Consider the following 9,620-nt stretch of genomic DNA (forward strand, 5'->3'; position numbering starts at 1 on the left):
ACAGGAAAATTTTATATGTGCATCAATTTTCAAAATTTTCCACATGGCAGGGAGGTCTCAATACCGAAAAGTAAAAACATTAGCAAAACTTAAAAAAAAGTGTTTTTAAATGTTGTCATGGTGCCACCTCCTGGTACAGTTTAGGATTTTTAATATAATAACTGAAACTTTTCATTTTATAAACTTTATTTTAAAACAAAAAAGTGAGACATGACCAAGATAAGGTTGGATGTAGAAGAATTATTTGTAATGACTTCCAAAAGGAGTATCTAGTCTGCTTTCTAACCACAATATTTCATTTTTTGTATTCAAATACCGGAACTATCAGTATATTGACATTCCCAATTGCCTGAAAATTCAAAGCTACATTATCTTAATTTGTGAGCAGCCTTTTATAACATCTTCAGTGGTCAGTTCCAATCTGAACTTCATTACTGTGCAAAATCCTAAAGTGATTACACCACATTATTCCTTGGTTGAAAATTGACATATTCCACATCAAGCTCTTCAGATATTTTTGGACTTCCATTTGGGTATTTTATTCATTAATTTATAAGTTATACTCAATTTGTTTGTTTATTTTTTGTTTGGAATTACTCACTTTTAGCTTCAAATAAGGTCACTGTCCCTCTTGTCTCTCAAAAAAGGCAACTAAAGGCTGGCATCAAGGAATAAAATTTCTGCTCCAATTGCTTTTTTGGGAGGTAACTGACAACAAGGGTAAACCCAGAAAATATGCATAAACGGGTAGAGAGAAAGAGGGAAAGGAAGAGATAGTTTATTAGTTACAGGCACATTAACATACATTTTTTCAATTGCACTGTATTAATAGCAAACCATAAAACATTTGCATACATAAAATCAGAAATTACATTAAAAACACAATAACACATATCACTTTCAATGATATAAAATATTAAATTGAAAAAGCTTCTGCAGTTTAAAGGCCAGTAACGTTTTTATCAACATATGGACAGTTGACGATAGAGGAAGGGATCACAAAAACTCCTGTCAACCTCTATGGTCAGTTAAAACAGACAAAGGGAGTGAGGCAGGCAGTGAAAATTTGACACATTTCAGTGGCATGTCCAAATCAGGCAGGGCCTTGTCTTCTCAAGCATCAACAATACCAGCAACACACCCTGCAGGTCAACAGCAGCGACTCTATGGATATGTAGCTCCGCCTTCTGTGCACAGAGAAGACATAGACAAAAATGTGTTTTCTAAGTTGAAGGTGTTGATTAGCACAATCAGGGTGCATATAAAGAAGAATATAATGAGAACACACTGCACAACAGAAAACCTGAACTAGTATATATATAAGGATCAGGAGGTACATTTAAGCAATAACTTTGCTGAAGTTTAATAAAGTTAAAAGAAAATCTAGCACAAATGCACAGAAAAATACAAGAAATATGAGCAAAATTGAGAATAAAATTAAAGTACACTACTTGGTGCTCACCTGGAAAAAGTTAAGCAAATGTTTAAGACTTCCATTAAAGAAGCAGAACAACTGCTGTAGAATCAGAATGTTTTGTAATAACTTAGTAGCTGAGGAAAGAAATAGAAGAAGCAACATCAGATTCAAAGGACTTCCTGCAAAAACATAAAAGTCCTATTCCAGTGAAATTTGTAGCTGAATTACTTTCTAAAATAAGAGGAGAGGACTTATATACATGGATCCAGTGCCTTAAAGCCTAGAAGCCTGATTGTCAAATTTGACAAACTATGGGATAAAAAAAAAACCTTGGTGTCAATTCTCAGACAGATTGAGTAGATTATATTTGAAAACAGCTGAAGTAATATTTTATTTTTTTTATCCAAAACTTATTTGCAGCCATTCCTAATATGAACACTCATAAACCTTTTATGGCCTTAGATTTTAATTGTCTTTTATATCCAGATCTAGACAGATCTTCAACAACGGGACTGATAATATTTAATACACATTTTCCAGTGGATCATAATTTATCAAACCCTTGGAGATTCTTAAATCCAAATTCAGACAATTTTCCTTCTTCTTATCAATACATTATAGCTACTCGAGAATTGATTATTTCTTCATCAATAATAATTTATTGCCCACTTATCAAATTTTGTAAGTATGACTTTATTGTTATCTCTGGATGAATTTTTGCTAGTTTTTTTTTTTTTCAGTTTTCTTTTTTTTTAATTTTCTGGTGTTGTTTTTCTTCCAGATTGATTTTAAAGTTAATTGTTGAATTTGTTTCTTTTTGATTAAACTTTCTTGAAATAAAATAAATAAAATTAAAAAAAAAGAAAAAGGAAAAAAAAGTTGTCATGAAAATCACTGCGCAAGAATGTTTTTGAAAAGTCTTGTTTCCTGAAAAGTGTTTGCTGATTGTGACAGGTACCTACTGGGTATGCACAAATATAGTTTTGGTTTTACTACATCACGTACGAACACTGAGAAATAGACATTTATATGTTTACTGACAATAATGTATTTAGTCACGTTTATGTTTCGCATAAGCTATTAAATTCAACAGAATTAAAAGTGTTTTGCTCCTGATTTTCTTTTGTATTCAATGGCTGGTGCATCATGTTGCAGTGTCCAACAGTAGTCAGCATGCATTGACGGTTTCCAGTTGCCCCGGTATTGTTTCTCCATCGTACCAATGTCCTGGTGAAACCTTTCACCGTGTTCGTCACTGACAGCACCGAGGTTTGCGGGGAAGAAGTCCAAATGTGAGAGGAGGAAATGAATCTTGAGTGACATGTTGCACTTCATTGTCTTATATGCTTTGAGAAGTTTGTCTACCAGCTGAATATAGTTTGGGGCTCTGTAATTGCCCCGAAAATTGTCAACAACATCTTTGAAGGCTTTCCAGGCAATTTTTTCTGGCCCAACTAACAGATCTTCAAACCACTTGCCACTCATAACATGTGTGATCTGGGAGCCAAAAAAAATACCCTCTTTGATCTTGGTGTCAGTTATTCTTGGGAACATCTGTCTTAAGTAACGAAAACCTTTGTCTTCCTTGTTCAGTGCTTTCACGAAATTCTTCATGAGTCCCAGTTTTATGTGAAGAGGAGACAAAAATATCTTTGCCGAGTTGACAAGCGATTCATGTGCCACATTTTTCTGTTCTGGAACTAACTTTTTTTACGGAGTGGCCAGTTCTGTCTAGAATAGTGCGAATCTTTGGCACAGCTATCCCATTCACAGATGAAACAACAGTATTTTGTATAGCTGAGCTGCAGTCCTAGTAACAGAGCAACGACTTTAAGATCTCCACCGATATTCCAGTTGTACCTGCTATACTGGACGTGCTTCAGCAACAGTTCCATATTCTCATACGTTTCTTTCATGTGTGCTGCATAGCCAACAGGTACTGAAGGATAAATAGTTCCATTGTGTAGCAGAATAGCTTTCAGGCTTAACATTGACGAATCATTGAAGATACACCACTCTTGTGGTGATCACAACCCAAGGCCAAGAACAATCCTTCAATGTCACAACAGAAACAGACAATGTCGAATTGTGCAAAACATTTGGTTATATCATGATGTTGGCCTCGAAACACAGAACTTTTCGTAACCTGGTGACAGCATACACCATTCCTGCAGTCTTGAACCCAGCAGCTCGGCTTGCATTTGACAGACCTAAATCTCTGACCAAATCGTTCAATTTGGACTGTGTTAGATGTAGATGTGGATCGCCTGATGAGCATGGTTCAAAATCCGGGTCAATGTCACTGTCATTACCCTGCATTGCAGTTTCTTCATCTGGTTCGTCTAAGGTCCAATCCTGTGGTGGTTTCAGAATGGAAGACTGTTGTCATGTGGCACTGGTCTCATTGCTGAAGGCAGATTAGAATATTCTATTCCTCAGATATAGCAGAATGTATCACGTTTGTTATGACATTGACGAGACATATCGCCCAATACCAAAACATCTATAGCATGAAGCTTACTTACTGTTATATTGGTACAGATACTATACCATATTGACTATCTATATAAACCAAATGAGCAGGATTGGTGTATGCAAGTCACCTTTATAACATGCTGAAACAGCGTCAACCTAATTCAGACCTGTCCAGGCATTCTCAGGATGTCATCTTCCACAGAACAGCTTCCAAACTGGCCTGATTCCATGCCTGGACATGCCCAGGCTGCACAAACCATTGTTGATAAGTAACTTACTGGAGCGAAAATGTTTGGATACAAATATAAGAAAAAATCATGACAAAAATAAAACGGTACGTGGTGGGTAAATTTTGATGTGATATTCATGATCAGCACCCAAAAATCTATAAGAAACACCCAACAGTGTTCAAGAAGCAAAAACTTTGTAGTGCAGTGAAATCGGTTAAATTCACAGTTCTGATGACTAAAGCCAGCTGGCTGAACACCAATACCTCCCCACCCCCTTCCTTTCTAGATTTGAACAGGTTTGTCTCTGTGCCAGTTATGTCAATGTTTACTTTCCAGCATAGTTTTTTTTGCGAGTCACTAAATCCAATTTTGCTTGGATCTCTTTGCAAAGTGGATAAAAATATTTTGCATTTTTTTAGATGCAATCTTGTTTTTTGTTTGGACTTCACTGTCTTGAAACTTCATTGCCAGTATGCGGCACTTGGGTTACTGAGTAATATGGTCCTGGAAGGTGCGTATTATGAAGTGGTTAGCTCAACATTTTTAAAGGTAATCACCATGTTCCCATCTTCATCTGAGTTTGAGGATAAAAACAAATGACTTCTGGCGAGTGTGGTTTACACTTTGAACCATCTTTATGGTTATAAAACCTAAGATTTATAAATTAACAACTATGATTTTGTGGTCTTGGTGGTGAAAGATAGAAAGGATCTCTGTTACTGAAATTCTGGCTTGGTTTAAGACTTTTCTTCTCCTGGTTATCTCCATTTACTCTTACTGCTTTTCTTTACATTAGGCCTAAGAATTATTAGTACATGCTGCACACTATAATTACTAACAGGATTACTCTTTCAATCCGAAGATTCAAAAAATCTTAAAAACTGCTGTATAAAGTAACCAAGAGACTTGAGTAAAAGTAGAGCTACCATTTTGGAAAGTGACTTAAGTAAAAATAAAAATTTGCCCATAAGAAAACCACTGAAGTAGAAGTTTTAAAGTATTTGATATTAGGTGTACTTATACATGAAAAGTACAAGTACATGTAAGATCTTTCCCTGTTCTATATATAGTCAAAAACTGTTCTTATAAACCTAAAATAATTCAGGCTGTCTTGTTCTTGTGTGTCAGTCATATTACAGTCTTGAATCAGTGACATTTAGAGTGACATGCACACCTTAATGATTGTATCCTAATTCAGTGGACAATGTTCTAATCGTAAAGGTGTACAGGCTTTGTCCCGCTTTAAAAAGGAATCCTAAAAAACTCTATATAAAGTGTATTTTCATAATAGAATTACAATACATTTAATGGAAAACATTTTTAAGCATTCTCTGGCTGCAAAAATGAGCCTCATTTTCATTCAAATAGTACCAAACGACATGAAAATTGACAGAATTAGTTTAATAAATAATCATGAAAACAAACCCTAGTAAGACATTGTACTCCATTAAATTATGTTTAGTAAAGCTCTTAACCTAGATTTTATCACTTATTGTTTTGCATTCAGATGAATTGCCTTTTGGTTTGTCTTGAACTTTTCACAAGCTGTCTTGGACCTGTGATACCCAGAATAATGTAGGACGACATGAACAATGCATGTGATGAAGTAAGTGAACCACAGCTCACTGTAGCCTATGGATCACATCCCATCCTGGTTGTCAGACTGTCATGGAACAACATCTGAATACCGTTATATTTGCCATGGAAATATTTGAGCATGGAGCATGTATCATCCTGAAATATCCAGCAACGCCCAATTGTGAAGGCTGCAACAAGGTGCACTTGGAATGACTGAATAGATGATTGGTATTAGCACCAATGAATCTATCGGATTCTTTATTTACAGACATTTTCATAAACTGGTTGCTTCCTAAAGTGGGAGAAACCTTATTTTAGAAAAATAACTGAGTAAAGCTTTATTCTCAGTATACTAAACTCATATAATGAGTCTTTAGTATGGATTGAAATGTTGAGACCAATGGGGCATTTCTTAGACAACCACTTAGCTATATGGAATGGTCTAAGACCTCAATGTCCCATAGTAGTTTTATTCATCTTTGTAAACTTTAGAAGTCTATAACTTTGAAATGTTAATGTACTTTATGAATTATAAGGTCAGGGCCTACACCATTTATTGATGTATATTTATATTAGACAAATTATTTAGAAATCTTTCATAAAATTAACTATTCAAAAACTAAATGAGCAGGACTAATATAGACTTACTTCCAAGTTCATCTAATTATCTTGCAGCAGCATTGTGGATCACCTGAAAGCTGCAAACAGAACTATTTGAATAGCTGTGAATATAATTCATTGTTGTAGTTGATTTTAGTAAAGGTGAAAGCATGAATTATTATTTCAGTATCCAACATACTAAGAAAACATTTTGATTTTCAAATATTTCTATGATGGATGAAGCATTTATTAGATTATGTTTTAATGTGTATGTTACAAATACACTAGTGTCAAAGAAATTGTCCGATTTGCATGCTGATTTTGTAAATCTATGTTTAGGTTTATTAAGTTAAAACATGAGAGTACCATGCTGCTGTCTGTATCATTGCCACCAATTAATCATATAATGTGGTGCTGAGGTGTCACCTGTTGTATGGCTGTGCTTGGGTCCTAATTTGGTAACCTGAGATGGTTCGTTGTGTGGTGGGGGCGGCAATGAACTGTATCAGTGGATGCTCCTAACCTCCTCCTCCTCCTCCTCTGCGTTTTCTGTATTCAAAGACAAGTAGGTACCATTTTTTTAATTCATTCATTCCTAACTATATCTCTCAACAGTAGCATGTAAAGTGAAAACAGTAATTTTAGCGACCTCTGAGGAACACATAATTTGAGAATGTAATGACATAATGCTATCATCATATTTATATACGTACTGAAATCAATTTGGTAACTATCAATTATCTGGCTGGACAGGCACCAGGCTACTCAGATGGACTTCATGTTTTCCTTATCTCAGTACTAGTAGGACTATAACTAGTGTTTTACAAAACATAGTAAGAGAAGTTAGTTATTTCATTTGAAGAGGGCAGAATTTGCTAGGTAAGCTAGTTATACTTCTTAATCATGGCATCAGAGAATGTCAACATGTTGCTTGTTGATTAGCACATGTAAAAAAGAATTTCACCATACTCTGTTCACATGATAATAATGATCCTTTAAATCACGTACATACTATAATTTTCAAGTCTGTGCAATAGAATTGTTTAGTCAAATGTTGTTTAAATCTAGCAAAATTCTCTTCATGAGAAGACATTAAAAAGCAATTGATGACAAGCAATGTTTTTTCTGTACTATGATGATGTAAAAGCCAAAGTTGAGACTGAAACTATGAGGCAACTTTCAAGCACATTAGAAAAAAATAGGATAAAGCAGTCTATAATCAAGTTATTTTTTAATAATGTACTAACTGACTCTTACCATATTAGGACAGACAATAGAGATAGAGCTTTTTAGCTAATTTAAATGGGACTTGGTGTCAATGACTGATAGTGGGTTTTATTTTAGAATTTTAATGATTTCTGTTTTCTCATTAAAATAAAATTATTGAGGTGGTGTACACAGTGAATAACTACTTTTTTTCAAAGTGATTTTAAAATATGAATATCGAAATATGAAAGTCATTAAAGAAGTTCTGAAAGTTGGTGATGTCTGAATGGATTTTGTAATGCAGTTTAACCTTTCCATTGGTTAAATTAGTAATTATCCTTAATAGTACTCTGTTTTTAATGTGTTAACCCAAAATGAGCCATAATAGGAGTGTTTTAAATACATTTTAATTTATTCAGTCTGTGCTGTTCAAAAGACCTGTAATTTAGTTTTCTTTCTGCATTTTATTTTAAGAACCCTAGTGCTAGAGCACCTTATGACAGTGGGTTCTGTACAAAATTAACATTGATAAATGTTCATGCCAGCTGTTTTATGACTGATTCAGCAGTTTTTTCTAAAGCTTGTGAGTCTGATAAAGGGGAATAAGTATTTGTTTTAAAGAATTAACAGCTTGACAATGTCTAGTAGTGTGATATGACAAGGATATCCTTTGCCCCAATGGTGTTAAGTAGTGATATAGCTCACTGTTGTGCATGTAAGCCCTCCAGCTTTCAGAAAACATAGAGAAACAATGGAAAACACCCTCCTTTTTGCGTAAATGTACTTACAAGTATGAATTATATTCTTTATCATGCCAGATTAGGGCTGGAATGGCAGGGGGTGTTACAGAGTAAGCAGTAAAAGTTGTAAGCTAAGGCAGAACTCTGCAAACAGTTATATTTTTCCATCATTTGACTGTAGGCAGGTCTACTTGGCTATATATAGGCCCCTGATGGATATCATACTTGCCTGCCTTTTCCAATATGACTGTCTTCTTCTTCTTTTTTCAGCTGCTCCCATTAGGGGTTGCCACAGCGGATCATCTTCTTCCATATCTTCCTGTCCTCTGCAGCTTGTTCTGTTACCCCCATCACCAGCATGTCCTCTCTCACCACATCCATAAACCTTCACTTAGGCCTTCCTCTTTTCCTCTTCTCTGGCAGCTCTATCCTTAGCATCCTTCACCCAATATACTCAGCAACTCTCATCTGCACATGTCCAAACCAACACAATCTCGCCTCTCTGATTTTGTCTCCCAACCATCCAACTTGAGCCGACCCTCTAATGTACTCATTTCTAATCCTATCCATCCTTGTTGAACCCAATACAAATCTTAACATCTTTAACTCTGCCACCTCCAGCTCTGTCTCCTGCTTTCTGGTGAGTGCCACTGTCTCCAACCCATACAACATAGCTGGTCTCACTACTGTCCTGTAGACCTTCCCTTTCACTCTTGCTGATACCCATCTGTCACAAAAATCACTCCTGACACTCTTCTCCACCCATTCCACCCTGCCTGCACTCTCTTTTTCACCTCTCTTCCACAATCCCCATTACTCTGTACTGTTGATCCCAAGTATTTAAACTTATCCACTTTCACCAACTCTATTCTTTGCACCCTCACAATTCCACTGACCTCCCCCTCATTTACACACATGTATTCTGTCTTTTTCCTACTGACCTTCATTCCTCTCCTCTCTAGAGCATATCTCCACCTCTCCAGGATCTCCTCAACCTGCTTCCTACTCTCGCTACAGATCACAATGTCATCAGTAAACATCATAGTCCACGGGGACTACTGTCTAATCTCGTCTGTCAGCCTGTCCATCACTACTGCAAATAAGAAAGGGCTCAGAGCCGATCCCTGGTGTAATCCCACCTCCACCTCGAATGCATCCGTCACTTCTACCATAGACCTCACCATGGTCACACTTCCCTCATACATTTCCTGTACAACTCTTATGTACTTCTCTGCCACTCCCTACTTCTTCATACAATACCACAGCTCCTCTCGAGGCAGCCTGTCATATGTTTTCTCCAGGTCCACAAAGACGCAATGCAACTCCTTCTTGCCTTCTCTATACTTCTCCATCAACATCCTCAGAGCAAACATC

The sequence above is a fragment of the Polypterus senegalus genome, chromosome 2 (assembly GCF_016835505.1).
Source record: "Polypterus senegalus isolate Bchr_013 chromosome 2, ASM1683550v1, whole genome shotgun sequence".
In the NCBI taxonomy this organism is placed as follows: Eukaryota; Metazoa; Chordata; class Cladistia; order Polypteriformes; family Polypteridae; genus Polypterus; species Polypterus senegalus.